The sequence below is a fragment of the Cupressus sempervirens genome, chromosome 2 (assembly GCF_028749045.1).
Source record: "Cupressus sempervirens isolate cs-2001-9-10 chromosome 2, ASM2874904v1, whole genome shotgun sequence".
In the NCBI taxonomy this organism is placed as follows: Eukaryota; Viridiplantae; Streptophyta; class Pinopsida; order Cupressales; family Cupressaceae; genus Cupressus; species Cupressus sempervirens.
Window position 1 is genome coordinate 41880440 of NC_143119.1, and position 25011 is coordinate 41905450.

The 25011-nt window shown below is 34.9% G+C and overlaps 1 pseudogene; it reads right to left on the bottom strand.

Moving 5' to 3' along the window:
* The window catches only part of LOC149570975 (poly [ADP-ribose] polymerase 2-like), a 101128-nt pseudogene extending 78539 nt beyond the window's left edge, over window positions 1-22589 (bottom strand).
* Window positions 22590-25011: the final 2422 nt, after the last annotated feature.

The window sequence follows — 25011 nt, forward strand, 5'->3', positions numbered from 1 at the left end:
TAATCTTGACCATTTTCAAAATAAAGTTTTTTAGATTTAATTGTTTTGGAAAATTTTTAATTTTTTTGGTAAAAAAAGATAATTTTGTGATAGTGAAATTAAATTTAAAAAATCAATTTTGAAAGGTAGAAAAATGGTTTATTTTGAAAAATAAAATTAAAATTGCATTGCAAAATCAAAAATGGATTAAATTAACATTATATTTTTTAAATAGATTAGTAAAACATTCTTCTTTTTTGAAGATGTCGAACTTCCAAAAACTAGCGAAGAATCGTGGGAAGAAATTTTTGCAAAAACAATTGAAAAGGAGTATATTTCTTTAGGGGAAGCAATGGCAAGGGCCGCACCCAGTTGAAGGGCAAAATTGGCATCAAAGAACACCTCAAAACAACCATGCCGAAAAATTCAAAATCAAAATAGGAAACAGTTTTGAGGTCCTTAATAAATACGAAGAAGAGCCTCCCAGCCAAACAGATAATAGAGGGAAGCAGATTAATCAATGCATAGATTCATGTCTGATAGTCTCCTTTGAAAACCTAGAGGTACTTTACTCCAATAATCGGCACTTGTTTTTCATGCTTGAGCATCTAGATAACCAATTTCGGATCTTTAATTTAACAAAATATGCACTCATGGATCCTTCCACTACACCCTTTGGCTAGCAATATCTGGAAACACCCCAGATGGCAAGAATGTCCACCAAAATTGATTCACCTCTATCCTACATCCCTCCACACCAGCGAATTCATAACCAAAAAGTGGCATCAAACCCCAAAGTGACCGTTGGATTGTGTAAAAACTTGGAAGATCTGACAAGGATATCGATAAAAGAAATTGATAATACATGGGACAAATGTCTCAAGGGAGGAGTATTCACAATTTGGAATGGTCCATAGCATGATCTCCCTCTTTTATCTAATTGGCTGGAGGAAATCTGGGAGGAGCAGGTAAGTATATCACATTTTTCGGATAAGGTGCTATATGTTCAATGTTTAGATGAATCTATAAAAAAGGAGTTTATTTTTGTTTCTAAATGCTTTTTCAATGGTTATTGTGTTAAATTCATAGAATGGTCTTAGAATTTTAGTGAAGCACAGATAGATTGTAAGATGCCTTCATGGTTTATTCTGCCCTCTCTTCCTCCAGAACTATGTCAAGAGGATATTATTAAAGCCATAGGGTCTGTAGTTGGAGAGGTGGAGGGTATTGAGGCATCCTTTTATTGCTGTAACAGTTTCAAGATACTAATTACTGTTAAGTTTAATCATCCATTTGAATTTAAAAAGGAATTCATAACTAGTAAGGCTAAGTATGATATCATTTTTCAGATTTATAAAGGGAGATTAGTTGACATTTTAAAATTCATTGAAGCTCATAAGATCATGCCCAAGATACTTCCCCTGACCTTGGATGTTAGAAGCAAGTTCCTCTGGCTAAGAATCATGAAAAACAAAAGACTTCAAGAACAAAACTCGCTTACAAAGCAGTAAGATGCACAAATAGATCAAAAAGAAGGGAGGGAACTCAAAGATATAGAAGAAAATTCCCCAGAAAGAAGAAGGCTTAAATCTATCATAGTAATTAAGCCTATGGAATAGTCAGAGAAGGAGGCTAATGAGATACTCATAAAAAGACAAAAAAGAAAAAAGGGAAAGGAAATGGATAAGAAAAAAGGGATGCAGGTAAAACTAAGAATGGCAAAGATGGCAACTTACAAATACAGCATAATTATGGAAATATGGCAGACATTGGTTCAGATAGAAATGTGACTCCTATCAAAGATATCATAAAAAAGGGTACAACGCAAGAAGAAACTTTAAATACAACTCAACCAAATCTTAAAGACGGTTACAAAATGAGGAATCAGTCAGAGGATACGCAATCGCAGAAGAAGATGCTAGGATCTGAAGGGGAGGAAAAAGATAACCGATCTCTGATCCCAGAACAAATAGGGGAAGAAAACCAAATCAAGGAAACTACAAGTCAAAAAGGAGAGATTAAGTTCAAAGATAAGGAACTTAGTGATACTGATCAAGCCAAAGTCTTAGAAACAATTGAGAATTCTAATATAAGTGAAATAGAAACTGATCTTCTCTTTTCATCTCCAACAGACAAATTGAAAGAAGGCACTATGCAAAATGATAATCAGGTTGCTCTGCAGCAAACAAAAAATAAGAATATCGAGGTAGATCCATCAACTCCTAGCAATAAGAGATCTGAAGGAGCCTCCAAATTTTGACAAACACCCAGTCATCTATCCACTTCAGCCTTTACTCCAGAGCAAAACAAGACAGAGATGCAGGGGAAGGACATAAACTCAGATAGCTTACTTTTGGAAGAGGTTCAGAACTTCTTAAACAAGGACTCAAAATCCCCTCTAGAAGCAGAAGTGCCAGAGAATGTTTATATCATTAGATCTGGTATGGATTATGACAAATACCATTTAGAAAAAGAACTTTTGACAAAACAAGAAGACATACTTTCAAAAGAGGAAACCTTTCGGAGACAAAAATCTAGGGAGAAATGGTTGGACGAGGGAGATCAGAACACAAAATTTTTCCATAACTCAACCATTTACAATAGAGCCTGATCTAGAATCACTAGTATCACTAACATGTCAGGTTTGTGTATAGAAAATCCTCAAAAGATAGTAGATATGTTAGTCTCCCATTTTAAGAATTTACTCAACAATTATGAAGGATTGAATAGGAAAGCCCAGTCCAATACACTCAAATTCATTTCGAAACTCATAACCCCTGAAGATAATAAAAATCTCAGCTGCCCAATCACCCTTGAAGAAGTTCAACTTGTAGTCTTTAATATGAACCCTGACAAATCGCCAGGGCTTGATGGTTTTCAGGGCTTTTTTTTCAAAAATGTAATACAATTCACAAAATCTTCTCAAAAATTATGGCTACCAGACTCAAGGAATACTTGCCAAAACTAATCTCGAAAGAACAAACAAGTTTTGTCCCAAGGAGATCTATTTTGGATGGTATTCTTATTATTCAAGAAACTATTCATTCAGCAACCAGAGACAAGGATCCATGTATGCTAATGAAACTAGATATACAGAAGGCTTACGATATGGTTGACTAGCGCTTCCTCTGTAAAGTGTTAGAAGCATTCGGCTTCTCTCATCAATGGATTAACCTAATCTTTAAGTTTATCTCTAAACCTAAAATATTTGTTCTGATCAATGGGACCCCGAAAGGCTTTTTCAAGATATCTAGGGGTATTAGACAAGGAGACCCTCTCTCTCCTTCACTATTTATCATTATGGCTGAAGTTTTTGGAAGGGCTATTTTGGATGCATATTTAAAACGAAGGATTTTAGGTATCACTGTAAGTAGAAATGTTCCTAACATTAATCATCAACAGTACACAGATGACACCATCCTACCAAGTAAAATCTCAGTTCAAGAGGCTTTGGGCTATAAAAATATTTTGCAAACCTATATGGATGCCTCAGGACAAAAACTAAACAAAGAGAAATCTGAGATTTTCTTTTTGAATACCAGTCCAAAGAAGGAGAATTTGATTTTTAGGATCATGGGATTTTAAAAGGGTCTATTTCCTTGCAAATATCTAGGAATCTCTCTAGAGAAAGGCTCAAAACACTGCAAAGTTTGGAAGGACACAATTGAAAAGGTAGATAAACAAATTGGAAGTTGGAAAAACAAATGATTATCAAAGGCTGGTAAAATTAAAAAGATCAGGTCAATCCTCTCAGCCATCCCAATCTTCCCTATGGCTTGTTTACCTCTCTCTAATTGGATGTCTTTGTCATTCGAGTCCAAACACTGCAAATATCTAGGAATCTCTCTAGAGAAAGGCTCAAAACACTGCAAAGTTTGGAAGGACACAATTGAAAAGGTAGATAAACGAATTGGAAGTTGGAAAAACAAATGGCTATCGAAGGCTGGTAAAATTACAAAGATCAGGTCAATCCTCTCAGCCATCCCAATCTTCCCTATGGCTTGTTTACCTCTCTCTAATTGGATGTCTTTGTCATTCGAGTCCAAACTTAGGAACTTTTTATGGACAGATAAAGAAGAAGATAAGAAACTGGCCCTTATAAAATGGGATAATATATGCAAGTTGAAAGAGTATGGGGGCTTAGGTATTAAAAAGCCCCAATGGAAAAATGAGGCCTTGGGAGAAAAATTAATTTGGAGATTATATAAGGAATCTGATAAAAAATGAGCTAAAATCTTATTTAACAAATATCTCAACCCATCAGATCCAAAATCCTTGTTTAGAATGGATAAACTCCCTAAAGGATTGGAATGTTGGAACTTTATGACTAAATGTTGAAGTCTTATAAGTAAATTTCTAACTTGGGATGTAGGGTCAGGTGACAAGGCATTGTTTTGGGAAGATTCATGGGACAGACTTCCTCCGATTGAATCCTCCCCCACTAATGATATTCTTAAGCAAAGGTTGACCTCTCTGTGGGGTGGTAAAGTTAAGGACTATAAAATTAAAGAAGTTTTGGACAGGGTCCTGAAATGGAAGTGGCGCTCGTTGGACAATTTAGAATTTAACCCAAACCTAATAAAGGCTTATGAGAAGATCATTTTCAGCATAAATATCAAATAAGCCACAAAGTCGGACAATCTTATTTGGGCTGGATCTAAGGATGACTCATATAGTGTGAGAAAAGGATATAAGGCAATCATTCAATCTAAAAAATGGTCTAAGATTGAAATTTCACTTAATCTATGTTGGGATGCAGCATGTCTTCCTAAGGCCGGCTTCTTTTTATGGCTTGTCCTACAAAAGAGGGTCTTGACTGCAGATAGGTTATTAAGATTCAGTATTATAGGCCCTCATTGCTATGTTTTATGTAAGCAAAGAGATGAAAATGTAGATCACCTATTCCTCAATTGTCCTTATGCACTCAATTGCTGGGAATGGCTTAGGGCTCATCTCAGCTGGGCTACCCCTTTTTAAAACTCCATCAAAGGGTTGCTTGGCTCATGGCCCACGAATTTGATAGGTGGGGTTTATAACAAGCTCTAGAATATTTTCCCCTTGATTATGGTTTGGGAATTATGGAAGGAGAGAAATCACCACATATTTCAAGAAAAAGCATTGAACACCAAAAGGTTTATATTAAAATTAGAAGCTTCTATAGTGGAAGTACTTAATGCTCATCTTAGGAAATCATCTAAAGAAGAAGGCTCATTCTCAATGTGGGATGGGTTCATGAAGAAAAATTGGCCCACCATTGTCAACCCTCCACTGGTTCACTCTTCTCACAATAAGGAGGCAAGAGCGAACTGCAAGTGGGTTCCTCCCCCCCCCCTCTAGGGTGGCATAAATTGAATTTTGATGGTGCAGCCCGGGGCAATCCAGGGATAGCCAGAATTGGTTGCATTATCAATGATGAGCATGGAAAATGGTTAGCAAAGTTGGCTTCGCCATTGTCTCCATCTTCTAACAATATAGCTAAATTAGAAGCTCTAGAGAAAGGATTACAACTTTGTGAGAAAATAGGCTTGTCCAAGATCATAATTGAGGATGATTCTCAAATTGTTCTTAATGCAGTTAGAAAGAAAAAAGCTCCAAATTGCGTGCTAAATTCAAAGCTCCAAGAAGTCCTCATGTTATTAGATAAATTTGAGGAAATTCATATTACTCACATTTTTAGAGAAGGGAATTTTAAAGTTAACGGGTTAGCTAATAAGGGTGCGGATGGGGTCTCAATTTTAACATACAATTTGTAATATATAGATTAGAACTTCTCCCCCAATACTTAGCCATCCTAGTAGCTGGAGACCATCCAAGTTTAATTACAATTAGAAATGGTTATAATAAAATAGAGATATAAGGAGTCTAATTAATTTGGTATCTCGTGTGCATAAGGTATTGAATTAATTAGGTATCTCATGTGTATTTCTTTGCAGTCTTATCCTAATGGATCTTTTCTTACTACAGCTTTTGTACAAAGTGCATCATTAGAAGGCACTTGAAAGATCCCACTACTGGTAAAGATTTCCATAACATAAAGGATCTCATGCTAATCGAGTATGATGAGGTAAGGGATTCTACATGTGCGGTTTATTAAGAAGTGACATGTGTTAATCCATTATGATGATAGTATTTATCGACTACTTTGTTAGAGGACAGATAATAAGGACATTAGATGTAGAGACGAAGTAGGATTTATACTAGGGTAGTTGTTGGTGAATTCGTTTCAACAGAAGCTCTTAAATTGATATCCCTGAACACCCTATTCTCAACTTGGATGGAGACAAATATCCTTTCTTTTTACTCAACTTAAAATAGGATAATGGCCTTTTTGGGGAAGGTCAAACCCAAGAGATGGAATCGTCTCCTAAGGGCGGTAGATGATATGACTCCCTTCGTGGTGATCAAAGCTATAGGAGAAGATTTTTTTGACTACAGCGTGACCTAGAGAACCAACAACTCCATAATTGGCTCCTTCATAGGGGTAATGATAAGCGCAAAAATCTAAAAAGAAGATATAGTGAGACTCTGTTTTGATCTCTTTAACCTGGTATGGAGGAAAGGAGTTGAGAAGGTGGTACATAGCATTGATGATAAATTTAGAACCCCATTACTTAAAATGTATATGGGGTTACCTCTGGGCTCTACAGAGTTGGAGATAGCCCCTCGTCGGCAATCCCTCATAGTCAGGGAAAGCCTGGCCTTCTATAGGGAATGGCCATGAATGGAGGCTAGTGTTAATTTTCTTCTATGATGGAGAAGGATAGGTGTAGAGGAAAATAACAAGTGATTCTTAGATTACCTTAAACTATTGAATGTTTATGTGCAGCCAGGAGTGAAATTTGATGACCTCAATGAGCTAGAATTCTGTACCGTTAATGCGAAAAAGATGAGCAGAAACAAGGTCTCATTCGAACTGCCTCCCTATATGGCTATGGACAAATCTGATGATGTTCTAGAGGTGATCATGGTTTCATGGAGGAAACAAGAAAGGAATAGGGATGAAGAGAACTAAATGTTGAATTAGGGTTTGAACTTTTTTTTGTAAGAATACAGTATGTAAGCTCTTGGGTTTGTGTTCTGAGCCCAATTTTGCTATATTAGATAGGAAAGGTATCAAGTATTCTGAAACTCTAATCTCATATAGATACATTAAGGATAAATTAAGTATTGACTATTTCGACCCGCTAGGGGTTTTCTTGCTAGTAGCATCAGACGTATTAAGAGAATGCTTAAATGTAGTTAAAGGTAACAAAACTTGGTGTTTATATATATATATATGGAATGGTGGGTTTTGTCGTATATGCAAATGCTTTTATGGATGATTTCCTGAAACTTCCTTTTGTTTGGTCAAAGATTGTTTTGGGACCTGCGGTATTAATTTTGAAGCCTAGAATTTTTAATGTCTGGTATGATGAAGTAGGATATATGCTTATTCGACAGTTAGAAGGTTTGTAGCTAGAGGAAGATACGTTGAAGTATGGTATTCAGATTTGAATACAAATTTGAATCCTTATAGCATTGAATGGAGTATGTTTGCTTCAAGTCTTGTATTTTGCTTCTGTAGTTCTATTCTAGGATCCAGACTATAGATTTGTATGTATCCTCACAAAGGCAATATAGATGTCTGTCATTATTTGATATTTCTTTGGCAAATGGATAATTGTCGCTATCTCAGCTATGGTTATGTTTATATTTTTTCTCATTTGCGTTGACCATCATAAGTCTGTTTGATGTTCATGTTCGACTTGAAATTTATTCAAAAGTATTAAATCAAATATTTGACCCAAGATCTATTAAAGAATGGATCTCATTTGTCTGGTAAAGGATTTGTAAGCTTTGACAATACTCTTTTCAGAATGTTTACGAGGAATCCTTTCAAAGCATTACAAAGATGGACATTTTCTTGATGACCGGTTCATTACTTTATGATTTTAGGCTAGCCTTTTATTGTAGCTTCCAGAGTCATTACCAAGTTGTAGGATCCCTAAATTCTGAGTGGGATTCTGACATCATTTTTACTATCTTGGATGATTGGTAGTTTCATGAGGTGGTTTATTTTGTTAGAATCTCTGTAATTTTAAATGGAAGGTGTAGTAACGAGTGGTTTGAAGGGTTAGCTAGATCATTTCCATCTAGTTTGTTTGTTTTAACATATCTCTATCCTGTCTGGTTTTGATTATGTAAGTTCTTATCTATGGTAATGGTTTAAAGACATAGAGGAAGGTTATGTTGGAAGAATAATTATGTGCTTAATTTAGGTAGTATAGGAGATTATGGTTATATTGGAATCATCTATGGGTATGACATCTAAATTCTATGTTACTTATTTTCTAACATAGGTTTTATTTAGCCAAAATTTTGGTTTGTATTTTGTCTTTGATAGGTGGAATATGGCTAGAATAGTTTGTTGTTTCTCAAATAGCATTCCAAAATCTGACAGAATTTTGGTCCCGCTGTAATTACTGGCTGTGTCAATTTGAGATCCGATTCAACAATTATTTGTTAGGAATATAGTTAGAACTTTTTTTTGTATTCTAACTTCCTGTGGTGTTTAGCTAGCTGGATAGATTATTTTGGTAGAGATTTAATGTTGCAGGGTGTGGTCAAGGTTGATCCACTTGAAGATAGAAGTATCCCTATGGAAATTGGATGTAACAAATTCGGTCCTCTTTTATGTAGCAGCAACTTTATGGAGAATGGATGAAATAAATTGTCAAAGGCGTATCCATACATTGATCTTAATGTAATTATAATAAAATAGTATGTAGGTCACTAGGGTATGCCCCTTTCATGAGATGTAATAATATAGGACTTTGGTCCCAAGCTAGACTGGAGGTTTTCTTCTTCGTTCTTTCCTACTAGTGCCTATTTGAACAGAGAAATCTGTTGTTACTTTTTGCTATTAATAAAAATTATCATGGCCTTGGCCATTTACTGATCAACAAGAAAAAAAAAGGATTAAATTGAAAAATTTTGCATTAAATTAGAAAAAATTGCCTTGAAGATTTTAAAAACATTAAAAATGATTGGTAAATTAAAATTGAAAAATCGATGTTAGCTTGCCAAATCTGATTTTAAATGATATTTTAATTACCTAAAACATTATTAAATGAAAAGTTTTAACATCTCCAAGGCTTTCTTAATTTTATTTTGCAATTTTTGGTTCTAACCGGCAATTAAATGTGCAAATTTCACTATAGGCAAAATTAATTTTGGCTTGGCATTTAAAGTTGGACCACCAATAATGATCTAATTTAATTTTTTGTCTCCTCCAGGGCTAGTCGGCCAGGTTGAGGGAGTAAAGGAAGTGTGGTATAAGAGGGTTCCCCCTCTTTCATTTCTCATTCCATCTCAGCTTTCATGTGTTTGGCGATTTTCCCTTGGAAGAGCAACTCTCTCACTAGGCAATTTTTCTCTTGAAGGACAATTTCAGACTTGGCAATTTTTTTTTTTTCCTTGGAGTAGATTTGTCATTGTTTGGCATCAATTTCCTACTTACATAGAGGGCTGCGATTTCTACCCTAAGCAACTTGTGGTAGATCTAAAACTTCTTCATGTGTGTGGCAATTTTTAAAGGACAGATTTTCTTGCAAAGGGCCGCGATTTTTTTTGCACCACATCTGAGTGATTTTACTTGGAGGAGGAAACACATGATCAAAAGGCTGATTTTTGGCAAAGTGTGGGCAGTTTCAATAAGATCAAAATTCTCATTTTTTGCAAGGAGGTTTTATTTCCTAAAGTTTGATCCAAACTTCAAAGAAGGCCCAGCTATTAGTAAAGGTAAAATTCAATTCATTTTAGAGCTAAACATTGGTCTAAACCGGATTTTACTCCTTGTTCTTGCTTGGTTTCATTTCCCTTATATTCTTCTTGCATTCATCATCCACCACTTCATCATCCTATCTATAGGTTGTAGTTTCGAGAGATAAGTGTAGATTCTATGATAGGACATTTGGCAAAGCCAAAATAAGCTAGACCACCCTAGGAATGAAGTTGGGAGATATAAGTGTAGTCCATCCTAAGGTAACGAAGAGGCAGAAATAAGTTAGAATCCATTGATAGATAGAAGGTTGGAGATCGATAAAGGTAGTCCATATGACATAGAATGAAGGAGCAGAAATAAGTGTTTAGGATGGTAGATGTTAGTGCAAGCAAAAACCCTTAGGGAATGAATACCAAAAGAGAAAAGGAAGACATGATGCCTAAGACCACCTTCTTCTCGAAAGTGAGGTGAATAAGTGATACCAATATCGGCACAATAAACATGATATAGCTAAAGGACAAACTAAAGGAAGGACAATCCCCCATGGTAAAGAAGATTTACAAAAGTGGAATTGTACATGTGGCAGCCTTCCCTCCTACCTTTCCTTGTCCAAAATTGGTCATGGAATGTGCATCCAAGTTTGATTTGGCTAGTAAATCCATCATTTTTGATGAAGGGAAGAGAGTGTTGGCCAACATCGACAGACAAGTGATCGAAGAAGCATTTAACATCACTCAGTACAAAAGTATGAGAGTAGTAATGATGGATCAAGCAACCAAGTCATTTTAGGATAACCAAGAGGCTTATTTCATTCATCTAAAGCAAGATTGGCTACACGAGGGCAAGAAAGGAGTTACCAGATCATCAAGGCTCACCGTGTTAGATTTCATATCAGAATATGGTGATCTCATTGTGCTTCTCAACCAGATCATGGGCCTAGCTCAAGGTATGCAATTCAAAAATTGGATCTACTTCTTTATTGATGAAATTAAAAAAAGAAAAAGAAGATTTTATTGGGATAGGATCATAAGAAAGAATCTAGAATTGCAACTTAGGACCGTGCAAAATCAAAATCAATTCTATATGGGGGTCCTATCTGTTATATCTGATTGCGAGATTATATGAAAATCTTGGGATTACAGCCTTAGGAGTAATTGGTGATGGGTCAAGGCAATGTGTGGTGCATGAATGCTATCCACAGCTTCATTTGCAAAACAACAAAGACTATAAAATGTTTTGTGATGCCTTTTCCATGAAGATAGTAAGGATATTACAAAGGATGCCTGCTAAGAGGCTCTCATCAGAAGAAAAAGCAAAGATTAAGAAATATGGGAGTTGGTTCATCCAGTTTTCACAATTCACATACATTAGAGTAGTAGGAAGCACAATTTTTTCCAAGAGACTTCCAAGGTACCCACCCGACAAAGTATTTTTGATGGAATTGGCTAGACAACTTGAGCATTATGACAGAATAATGAAACTTAAGGGTGAGACAGGGATTACCTTCTCATTCGAAATTGGCAATGATAGTTGCCCCAATCTTGTCACCTTTGTAGCTGTGGAGAAAGAATTGGAATGGTATCATCTAGGATAGTAAAAAGAAAGGAAATAATTTGATCCTAACGGTCTTACGAAGGTATCTCATGGAAATGCATTTAAACATGTTCCTAATATAAAATATTTTTGAGCTAATGCCCAGGATGACTTTCATGTGAGAAAGCTAGCTTTCTCAAGATTATCAGTGAACATGGTGAAAGATATTAGATGGAGAGGCCTTGATATTCCCGATCAACTGGAGGATGATGGAAATGTGCTAAGAGAAGAATATGATATAGTGGAGGGAATGAAGTTAAATCCAGTGGATTGGAACAATCATCAAGATCCTTCCTTGGAGGTAGTTACAAGGATAGTTGATCTGCACACCGAGTCATGGTACAATGGAAAGTTAAGAAAATTACAAAGTCAGAGAATACACCTTACTTATGAGAAGATAAAGCCAAAGGAAGGTCCAGCGGAGTGAGTCAAACAGAAGGGTGAAGTAGCCGGCAACAAAAAATAGTTAGAAGCAAGAAGAGAGCCTTGGGGGTTAAGAAAAGTAAGGAACAACAAGAACCTCCAGCAAAGAGACAAAATGCAACACTGTCAAGGGAAAGCATAATTGAGGCTAGAGGCCAAGAAGATAACACAAGTGAAAAAGGGGCCATTTTAGAGGTGAGCTCTGATTCAGAATCAAGTGGTTATAGTGACAGCACTGAGTACTCTCCTCTCTCAGAGAACAAATGTGGGGACAACATGGCAGTTACTAGTGGAGAAGAAGATGGGCCAATTGATATTGAGGAAATAAGTTAGGCAGCCGAGGCCGTTGGTGATGCTTTGCTAGTTGAACCAAATCCAAATTTAGGGAGATGCACTGCACCACATGGTTAAGGAAAATACTTATGCCAATAGGCGAGGTAGTAAATGCCTGAACCATTGAGGACATCCAAGGATTAATGGAAAAGGGTGATAGCAAGAACTAAAAATATTGGCAAAGGTGATTAGGAGCAACACTGATGGTCACTGAAAGGTTCAAATTGCTATACCAATGATTAGCAAGGCATTGGATGAGATTGCAGCTTAGGAATATGGAATAGTAGAGCATAACTTGAGAAGAAACATGGATGACATGGAATGTGAGGAGATCCAAGAGGGCATAGTTTCAATCAGAGAAAGGCTAAGAAAGGAAAATGAAAGGATCATAAAGTTGGAAGCAGAAAAAAAATATTGGAGAGACTGCCAGCCTATCCAACAGTTGCACCAGGCAGCCCTTCCTTAAGACAACGGGAGCAACATAAAAGAGATATCGGCTCAGCTGCATGAACTCAAGGATTGGATCCATTATACAATCTAAGACAGGAAAAATTTATTACCTTCTTTTATCTCAACATTCAAGTCATTAGTGGCTATAAGAGATAAATTTAGATTGTTTGAAGAGGAGTGGAAGGATTTCCTTCCAGTCAAGTATTTAGCTATTCCCAAGTTACAGGCATTCATTGAGCTACCGAAGAAATATTTGGAAAGAGCCAAGTTGGTTAATGAAGGAGGTTTGAGTATAGTAGAGTCTTGGTTTGTTGCCTTGACTACTAGATTGAGAATATTTGAGGAAATATAGAATGTGATTGCACAACATAGCCCAAGCGTGGACACTTCCATTTCGACCATGATGAGCGATGTTGGGGCGGCACTTGATTTTGAAGATATCAAAGAGGAGAGCATCAATGAGACAGAGTTGGGATCAAGGTTGGATGAGTTGAGAAAGGTTGCCATCAAAAAGAAACATTTGGGCACCCTTGCCTCCCTCAATGCCTTTATCAAATATGCAAGAGAGTATATGAAGGACCATGAGAAGACACTACAAGCAACAAGCAGCATGATGAATTTAGCTAAGCTCAAGATGAAACATACACCTTGTCCTCCCATGAATGAAGTCAACAAAAGGCTAGCCAAGTTCATTGCCTTGGCTAAAAAGATGAAAGAAAAGGTTAGATTTATATTAGAAGACCATTTGATGTAAGCCCAAGTGGCAATTTCTCTTTCTTCTTGGATAGGACAAGTGTCTTATTCTGATTGGCAACCATTTTGGTGCCTTCTCATTGGTTGTCATTTTCCCTTTTTCATTGGTCCCTTGATGAGGTGGCATCTTCTCATTGGCTGATGGGGTGTCAACCCTAATTAGGGTTTCTAGGATCCAATCTAGATTATTGATTATGCCTCTTTATCTCTACCGTCGGTTGTAAATTTTGGCCTCTACATAAGGCCATTTTCTCTCATTTGTAAAGGGTCGAAGAAAATTGTTTCTAAGATAATGCCAAAATTGATTTTCTTTATCATTGGTGTGACTTGCATCATGATTGAGAAGTTTTGGTGTTGTTGCATGGTTTCTACTTTCAATAGTTAGAACTAGATTTCATTTTAAAGTTGTTAAAGTTTCATTTCAAGAAATTTCCAAGTAAGATTAAGAGTAGATGAATAGTTGCTTGGTAGTATTAGTGGATGTTTGATAGGGATCTATAAGTAGGCCACTAGCATCCCAGCAACTTGTTAGGAAGCCTTGTGTGGTGAACTGGTCATTTTTGCTTGAATCAATGCATCTATGGAGGTAGAGCCACTGGTTAACTTTCATCAGATTTGATCCCCATCCATTTGCTAATCTTTCCATTCATAGGAGTAGAAGTAGAATAGCAAAAAGTTTAGTGATTGGAGCTTTGAAGAAGGAAGTAAAGAAAAATATCATTGGTATACACACCTCCCATTAGCATCACCATCTCCATCAACATCATTTGGAACTCATACCAAACCATCATCATCACCACCATCTCATCAAAAGTCCAAGTTATCCATAAAGAAATAGCGTAAGGCCGCCTACGTGATTACCAAAAAATCACATTGATATACTTTATTAGTATCCACAAGTGTGAGGAACATTGGAGTTTTTTCTTATGTCTTCATAAGTATTATCTTTTCAAGAGAGGAATTAAGGACTCAATATTCCATATCCAGTGTTTAATTGCTATATGTTAAGTAGTGGTACAAAATTGACATCAACATCAACCTCAAAGTTTAATCCAATCCTTGCAAAAGTTTTTCAAATACTTTCAAAGTCTGTCCAAATTATATCAAATGAATTTGGCACAACTCTTTCCATTTTTATCATGAATATACAAATCTGCAACAAGAACCAGGCTGAATTTGGCCAAAAAATGGATTTTTTTACATTTTAAAAAAATTTTGGGGTCTATTTTAGTCAATCCAACCATCCAACCCTAAAAAAGACCACTTAAAAGGCCAAAAAGGTAAAACATATGTTATTTGGAGTAGAACATTAATATATATGGTGGTGTGTTTTGCTATGTTGCTTTACTATTAGCATAGTGGTGTGGTGTATGCACTTATTTGCTACTACATGTATATACATCTATATCATAAACATATACATATACATACACAACAAATGCATATATATATATATATATATATATATATATATAAACTTTTTTTGTACAAACGAACCCTAAACAAAATTGAACCCATCCCAAAAAAATTGAACAAATTTAGAACCTGAATCTCAAACCCACATCCAAGCTGAAATCCAAACAGACAACTTAGATCTGAAGTAATTGATAAATTATAGTTTTGTTTTTCTCTTTGTTTTCTAGCTTCTCAATATTTTATTTTCCAAATGCTAGTGGCAACATCGGGGTGGAAATACCCCTCCCCCATCCATCTCAAAATATTTTCCCTCATAAGCTAATGCCAACCTTGTAGCTTATCCCATTGTGCACACAATTGGAACTTATGTGTGGCTATACACACAAAGAACAAAAACAAGTAACCCAAAATGTCTTAATGACCTTGTATTTGTGCAATATAATCTTTAGTTGTGCATAAGAAAGGCCCAAGGAGCAGTAGCAAGTCATCACCAATTCTAGGAGGAGCTAAATCCAAGATGGAGAACAAGCCGCATACATCACCAGAGATACCGAGTGAGGAGGAATAGTCACGCCCATAGTAAGCTTCTAGGACTAGACCCTCTCCATTATTTGTTACTAGAGTTGGGAAGAGGAAGATATAACTATAATGATGTATTTACTTTTAATTATATAGAAACTATTTACTACTTTGTTTCCATGCCTCTTGTTGTCAGCATTCCTCATGAGAATGTGATTTGTACCCACTTTGCATTAATATATCTAAACTCAACTTATTTCTTTTATTTCTCATTAATTCATACTTACTAATTCATTGGATGCATCTTATGATTAAATTTTGCAAAGAAAATGTATTTCTAATCAAATTTATGCAATTTCTTTCAGATCCAAAGTTTTTTACCAAGCTTTTCACAAAAATTGATCAAGTTTTTCCTGATTGTTTTCAAGCATTGGTGAGTTCTTGCCTTTTGTGAGTTTTCCAACTATATAACAATTGTCTCAAAAATCAAAACCGTGGTCTCTCAATATAAATATCCAAATCAATACATCTCAAACATGTATCCAAAAGTCTCAAAGATCAAAATATATCAATCTACAAGTAGAACCTATGAAACTAAGCCTCATTCTAGCTATCAAATATCCAAAGTCTTAGAATCATGTTTCGCTATCTCCCTCTCTCAGAAATGGATCCTCCAATGAATGTTTAAATTTTAAATTTAGTGGCCTTAAAAGTATATATATATATATATATATATATATATATATATATATATATATATATATATATATATACATGTTATATTATATATTTAAATTTAAACATTATTTCTTGACTCCTTTTTGTTTCAATAGTTAAATATTTGAAAACTACCATATTAAATTTATAATTATAATATTTTTTATTTAATAATAAAAACTTAAGATATGTTTAAAATAATTAATGGTCAAAAACTTAAATTAAATATGAGATTATTAGATAAGTAGGAGATAATTTCCACAGCAAGTCAAATTGTGATATTGCTATCGATTTAACTGTGTGATTTTTGAGTCAAACTCATGAGAGATGGATTCATGTTGAATCACTACTCATGAAATATGGGTCAATGAGTTTGACTCAAAAATCTCACAGTTAAATCTTGATAGCAATATCACAATGAGATTATTGGTTTAATATATTTAAGATTATGATATAATATATGAAATTTTATAAATATTTAATTACAAATTTTATGGTTAAATATTTAATCATTAATTTTATCATCCACGAGCATGAGTTCGAACCTTGTCACCCCCCACATTATTGATTTGGGAAAAAGATGTACATAAATGGAAAGCCAACTATTTGACTTTTAGAAAATTTCTAGTCTAGATAATGAAAATTACACTATAATATATTAAGTGCATTGAGCACAAAGATAAGAAAAATAAAAAGATAAATTTAGTAATGTCCAACAAAAGGGGCCAAGTGACTACTTGAAACAAAGAAGTAACATAGCGTATAGTTGGAACACCAAACTGTATCCGAAAAAAAGATAGAATAGAAAGCAAAGAACTAGAGTAAGAAGAACCCCCTAAACCAAACAACCCATCTAGCTACTCTGAGCAAACCAAGAAAAAGTCTAGAACCTACAAATAAGCCCTAGGAGAGAAAATCCCATGCCAACTTTGAGGGGCCCTAAAAGCACTAGAAGGATATTGATAACTAGAAGGTCTACGAGGTCTCACATCCCTAAGAGACCCAAATATCCATCGCCTAATTACTACCCCATATGGGGGGAACCATTATAAAGAATGAGGTGACGAGTTGATCAAAATGCAACCTCAAGGGGAAAAGTTGTTGCTAAAGTAAGGTCCCAGAGCCTCCATGTCTCCTAAAGATAGATTACAAGGCATGTCTAGTCTGTATATCTGAAAAAGGTTAGGAAAGACTAACCCAACCTAAATAAGGAATAGAGACTCCCTCTGATCTCATAGTACATGGGGCACAAAAAAATAAAGTTTATGTCTTAACCTCCCCCTAATGACAAAGTTGGAAAATTGTATCCTCCCTAGCCAAATAATGCTCAATTTGGATACAAAGTCTATGTGAAGCCACTCCAAAAGAGCCAAGCATGTTACGATGTGCATGAGACCAACCATGAGATGAGTACGATAGCAAACAATGATCATGTCCAATAACTCAAGAAAGTGCTCTACATAGAATATAATTCTTGAGTGAGGCCCCTCAAGACAACAGCGTAAGAAGTAAGAATATGTCATTTATAGATGTCCATCTTGATATGGATGTCCAACTCTTGTTGGGGTGGCAACATATGAGATAGGGCATCTAGGGAATAGTGGAAAGGGGGAAGGTAATCGATATCAATCCCAATAGAGCCAAGAAGAGTTGAGGAGTGAGTGAAATAACAAGCCCAATTAGTGGAATTAGAACATGCAATACCCTCAAAAGAGCAATAGGCTAGGTATGAATATTTGTAATGTCCCTCGAAGGAGTCAGCGAAGCATTGCGGATGAACTTAACAAGGTTCTGTAGAGTAAACTCAATATATTTGATAATACACCTAAGGAAAAGAGTTTGGACATGCTCACTAAAGCCCAATCTTACTCCATTAAGGATGACCCCCAAACAATTGAAGTATAGAGCATAATCAGTCTAATCAAAATGTCCATAAGAGTTAGGTTAGACATGTTGTCCTAGAGCTGATGTTTGAAGCATTGTCTTTAAACAAGCGTCAAGGAGCCATAAACCTTTTTGATACGAGGTTGACCTGCCAATTTGAAAACTTGACTCCCAAATAAGTGTATGAAGAAGCAATCCCAATCTCCTCGCCCTAAAATAAGAAGTGGTGGTGAGAGGTCTTGAGACAACTAAAGACATCACCTTGGTCTTACTCAAATTTGTCATCAATTGTTGTAAATCACAGAAAGAAGCGAGGCCATCAAGGACTCTTTGTGAGCCTTACAAAGAGGCCATTAGGACCACATCATCTATGAAGATCAAGATAGAAATAAAAACCTGGTATAAGAAACAATCATCCCAAGGGAGGGAGTGCACCTGAAGGAACTGCTCTAGCCCATCAATGTAGAATCCAAACAAAGTAGGAGACAGAGGGCAGCCCTACATCACCCCAACTATACTATGAATGAAATCTAACATCCCTTAAGAGATCTTGATGCAACCAACCACTGTCTTTTAAAGTCTTATGATGGCAATCAAGAGAGTCTCTAAAATTACAAATGCCGCGCAGGAATATAATCAATACTAAGAAAGAATCAATATATAATCTCCGCATGTGTACAGGAGATACAACCAATTTATTTTTACAAGTAAAAGAAAAATGAGATGGCAAGATCACTAACCCATGCACAATACATTACCCTTAGGTATTGGAACTCCCTAGAATACAATAACAAATCAAATGCAACAAACAAAAAACCTAGCGAGACCATGAAATGGGCAGCTTTACAATATATATTCCAATAATTAATCATGTCCTCAGCATATCTCTACCAGAGGTCATTTTGTATTTGCTATTTATTTGAAGAGCTTATGAATAGATTAAAATCAAGCCTATCTTCTTCTATACATAGATATGTCATCTTGGCACTCTATATATCTTGCATTACAGTCTCATATTTTCTGAGCTAATTTTGGACAGATCAGCACTTACAAGAACACACAATGAATATTTAGGAACACTACTAACCATCAGCTAAGTCTGTCTAACCACAATTGAGATTTTTGTGCCACTTGTCCACAAAAACATCCAACCATTACTGTGTTTCCATAGATAACAATGCTTTAAATAGGGGCACATCAATCCTTCATTTATATATGGAAGTATGTGATGGTTGAAACTTTAATGCTGCCCTTCCTGATTTAGAGTTTTGAGGTCTATAATCAGTTAAAAATAATTCAATTTTGCAATAGCAAACATGACAAGTCTCTGTCTAGGTTCTTTACTACTCCATTACAGATAGCAAAAACACTTCAAAGATCATATAAATATCCAACACGCAACTCTTACCTGACCAACAGAAATTTGATGTCATCATCAAAACAAACATCCTTGAAACAATAGTCATACGTAAAAAATAGCTAATAAGAACATTATAGAGATTTAAAACTTGTTTTTGAACTAAATTCATTAATTTAGCTTTTAAAAATTTTCCCTTACCTTTCACATCTTGTGAAGTGCTTGAATCATCTGTTGTGGTTATAAATGGCATTTTGTCCATAGCTTTACCAAGTCTTCCAACAAGAACCTTTTTAGTTCCAGAAGTTGATAATCCATGCATAGAAAGCTCCTACCGAAGCTCGTCAACAGTCATCTCATTTATATCTCTGTTTTCTTTGTGCTTGGAAGAATCTAGTTCATCTTTGTTACATCCCAATTTTTGCCCTAATTTCTCTTTAGTTAAAAATAGCCATTAAACTAGAATAAATTTTCATGTTAATGTGAAGTTAGTTGTTGTTCCATCATGGTAGTTATAGCCGTTGTGTTCATGTGAAATGAATATAGTTTATAGCCGTTGTGTTCATATGAAATGAATATAGTTCATAGCTATTATGCTCATATGAAACAAATATAGTTTTTAACCGTTGTTCAATCAGTTATTATTTATGATGAAATTCCTAACGATATTATTTAAGCAAATTATGAATTATGAAATTGATGTTTTTTGGCGAGAATGATTGTTTTGAAGGTTGCAGGATAAAGACTCAAGAAGGAGGGGAAGCATTATGAAATGAGGTCATCTAAAATGGGATTATCATGTGACCTAGTTATCAGGAATATCAGGTTTGATAAAAAAGACGCCATGGCAAGGTTGTTAAGCTTGACAATTAAAGTTCAAAGTGGAAAGTTACATGAGCTAAAATAATACAAGATTATTAATTTAAATAAAAAGAATTCTTACCTTTATTGATTAAATAAGAAATATCATTTAATAGTATATCATTATTTTGATTAGAATCACAATTAAATTATTGAAAAGTGGCACTATTATATTGGGATCTATAATACAATAATGTCACTTTGAATATATCTAACTATAATCTAACCAAAATAATAATATAACATTAAATTATATTAATGAAAAATTTCACCCCTTATCCCAATGTTTCGTATTTCCAATCGATGGGAATCTCAATCATTTTTCAATCTTGTAACGGTAGGAGATGAAAGGTCGACCAATATCTTTTATATACTGCCTTTGTCATTTTCAAAGGATAGTAACAAATGTTCCTGCTTGTTCATGCTCTTGCCATGGTCTCAGCTATTGTCTATCAATAATCTGAGTTGGTGATAAATGAAAGTCTCTCTCTCTGCCATCAGTTATCCATTCTAGATTTCCTCTTTAGATCCCTCGATCTTCTTGCCAAACATTCACTGCCTGCAACCTTGTTTTGATTAACCACGGAATCATTTATCTGAGCAGACGTGAAGCCAATCTTACACATTTTCTAAGAGTCAGGATTCATCTTACGTTGAAGACTTCACAAGCAGGGCACTCAGTAAATTGAAGACAAGTAAGGGTGTATTGAAAAAGTTATTATTTTCCTTTGCTCACAGTTTTCTATCTTTTTATGTCTTCTTTCCTTCTGAGTCGGGCTGAAATGGAGTGAAGGAGTTATGTGTAAAGATGGAATCATAATATTACACTTGTGCTCATCATAATTTTAGAAAAACCAATAGAGTTTGTAAATATTTGTTTAACAATGATAGTATTAAGACTTCTGATCTCATTTTTGTCTGATATTACCACTTCAATCAACAATACTTTGAATATAGAACTATACCATTATCAGCCCATGTCATGAATATGTAGAATTGTGTCATGAACTGTTCTGCCTCAATCAACCAAAATCAGTAATAATGATCAACTCTAAAAACCAAGGAAAGTCTGAGAATGCAGAATCATAAACTTATGAATAAGATATAACGAGTTTAGGCACCGAGGAATCACAGATCTAAAGATTTGTTGATGGTGTGAGGTGTAGATGAACTTGACACAAGAAAAACAAGAAAGATATCAATAATTAATTTTAATCAAAATAATCTGATTAGCTCATATAAATCCACTTTGATAATTAATTGTCAAGCTGAGCGGTGGAGATTGGGTTATAAAAACCCACCTCTGAAATCCCTGGCCAAGGCGATAAAAGGGCATTCATGCCACAACAAAATGATCGCATTGTTCTCCTAATACTTCAGCTATTCAATCGAATAGCTATTGGGACCTCAACCCACTTGAGTACTTCGATGACTGGATCAATGAACGTTGCAAGCCTGACCTCAAGGTAGGGAGGGTCGTTCTATTTAATTAGAACTTGTGGGGATAAGTAAAAAGGTTCACGGTTGGGAAGTTAAGCCTATGTTAATGCTTCTCCCCTCACCAAAGTCAGAGCTTGGTCAATTAATTGGAAGAGTCTCTCAAGAAAATTAGTACGTATCTTTGTTTATTTAAGTTTCTTTATATATGTATATAACTAAAAGATTCTTTCCATGTATTTAGATGTAACATAAATTTATTAGATGGAGTTTTTCTTACAATAATTTATATTAGGGTTAAAATTTAGTATTCTCAAAAATTAGAATAAATTTGATATTCAGTAATTAAAATGGATTCAGAACTTTAGATTTACTTCAATATTAGTGTAGATATATCTCATTTGATAATTAGAAGATTAAATTCAGCTGATTTGTACTTGTAGAATAACCCGATGTTACAATCTTCATCTTTTAATGTGGAAGTCAATTTTTTTCTAGTTATCCCCTGTAATCTCTTGTTGTCAGCACCTTGGTTTGTCTTGCCCCCAACATCTTCAAGTTTATGTTTTTTAGGAACAACTCCATCTTTGTTCTCTTTATCTAGGGAGCAAATACTTGAGTCCCTTTTAGCTGTAGCCCTTGTACCAACTTTGTTATATTTATCTTCATACTGTTTGTATGGGTCTGTGTCATTTGCTTTTGTAACAATAGTAATATTAATATTGGAACTGGACATGTTGTCATCCTTTAAGTCATTTCGAATAGCTTCATTAAGTCTGATTACCTGCAAATTGATTAGGTGATTTTTAATGTCAAAATAAATTCTGTCTAAATGTGTCTTCACTTTCTAGAGTTTCTGATCCAAGTCTAGATTAATCTGTATAATATATTGTGAAAAAAAAAATGACCTATAGCTTGGGTGACTATATCTTACAACCAACTAGATAGATGACCTAATAACTGCATTAGCTCCACCTACTTGTAATTATAGTTGATGAAAATACTTACCAAATCAGGCTTAAATCTGAAAGTATCAAGACCGCGTTTAGCTAGCTCATGGCGAAGGTCTTGCACTTTAAGCTTTTGCGTCAACATATGGTCCATCTAGAAAAGAATTAAAAGGGAGTATGAGAAACAGTCTACGGGCATTCACTTCCTCCAAATACATACATGAAGATTCTACAATTGGAATATCAACACAGACATTGTCCATAGCGGCTAAATTTAAAAAGTTAACAAATATGTTATGATATGAACAAAATGGAAGAAATGCTCCAATTGTCTTTCTAAAACTAGTGAAATCATAAACTCTTTACAGCTGTATGTAAATGTAAAGTTTTGCAGATGAAATGACTTAGAGGAATTAACACATGAAGACTGATAATTAATAAGTTCCATTGTAACATAACATAACCAAATCAACCCCGATTTTGTCTAGATATGAAAACTTTGACTCTAGTGCAAGAAAACTTTTTTGGAAAAGAAAAATAGGAACTGATTTTGTCTGTAAAAACAATTGAATAAATTTTCAAAAGTTGTTTGTAGCATACTTGCATAGGGTTCAACACCGAACTATAGGCTTCCTTAGATGTTGAATGAAACCATGGATCACCTTACTATGGCTAAACCCAAGACTACAAAAACACATGGAAAAGGATGGAGTTGAATCCATTTCACATGTTTCCAAAATACTCCATCTTCAATACTCCCCAACACCACTGTGTCCTTGGCATTAATTTCACCAACTCTATGTCATGCATTATGGGTTACAGATCACCTTAGCACGATTAGGGGTTTTGTAACATCCACTTTTCTCGGGTCTTAACTAACAACTAACATATCGAAGAAATACTATTATTACTTCATTTTCATAGGAAGATAGTTATATCAGTTATGTTCATGTGAATGAGATTAGCAGTTATAAATACTTAAATGGAAAACTCATAACCAACATCTGAAAATACCATCAATAAATTTACTATGGAAATTAAAATCTACAGACCATGGAATTTGAACCGAAAAATCAATGTAGGGGTACTTTTGCAATCACCCAAATTAGTCCACAAATATCACTTAGGATAAATTGACAATTACCATCAAATACCACTATATCAAAATCAAATCACAATTACCATCAAATACCACTATATCGTTTAGGGCATCACATACCACTGTATCAATTAAGGCATCAATTACCATTAGATCATTTAGGGCATCAGATACCATTGTATCATTTGAGGTGTCAATACTACTGTATCATTTAGGGCTTCAGATACCACTATTTCATTTAGGGCATCAATTACCATTAGATCATTCTTTTTCTTCCTATTGTTAACTGTGGCAATAACATAAGATTAGAAGATATGTTCATATTCACTATTCATATAAAAGAAAGACTGAAATAACAATCCTATAGATATATTCTATATTCAATTGAAAATTCATCGAAACTATTGGTCACCAATTACATTGACGAGAAAGGTTGCTTACATCAAAAGAAATAATTGAATTCGACAATATAACTTAATCCATCATACCTTCTATTTGTATAAATATCATAAAAGTAAAAATACCAGTTACCAATAAATGTTTGAATGCTCAACTTATCATTATCAAATGCACGTCCTGACATCTTGTGGAGAGGGGAAACATTGTCAGGGGCTTAACCACCCAAGCTTGGACCAAAACTTATCCCCACACAATCTCTAATGAGAAAGGCCCTCCCTACTCAAAATAGACATGGAACACCTTACCGGCCACTGAGCATCCTAGTATCTAATCACACCACTCAACTTGACAGTAGGAGAATACAATAACCATAATCATGCATGAGCTTTTAAATGATTCTTTTTAAAAACAAACATTGTTATATCACGTCTAATTTTGTTTCATGTTATGCAGATTCCTTTCTCTTACCTCTTCACCCTTTTCCTTGGCTATATAGTCGAGTGAGTCCTACGTGTTCAAATCTCAAAACAATCAACTTTGTCCGTTGATCCTCAACTGATTTATGAATATTATATGGTTCCAGCTTATCACAATCTGTGATTTGAATAATGTGTTCTTGCAGAAAAATATCTTTTAAATTTTAATCTCTGATGGCATAATAAATCAAGATTTCATCACATGGTTACTTGGCATTTACTTGCCATAAACAACTCTAATTAGAGAAGGTCAATCATATGATGTTAAGTAAAATGATTTGCATCATGTTGTAAATTATAGCTTACTATTGTATAATTAGAATGCAATAACAACTAATAAAGGAAAACATATTACACTACTTGGGTTCCAGTTATCCACATAACCTGATATAATATGGAAGAAAGATGATGTCTTGCTAGACTCTTACTCATTCTGCCTCACTCCTTGTAGGAGAGACCCTGAACACAAATACTAGTATAAAGATTGCTCACATTTAATTACAAAACATCAGTATAACTAAGAAATCATGTAAAGGAACACTACATATCGGTGTTAAGATAAATGTGATTGGATTTATGGAAGAAGACGGGTAATAAAATGG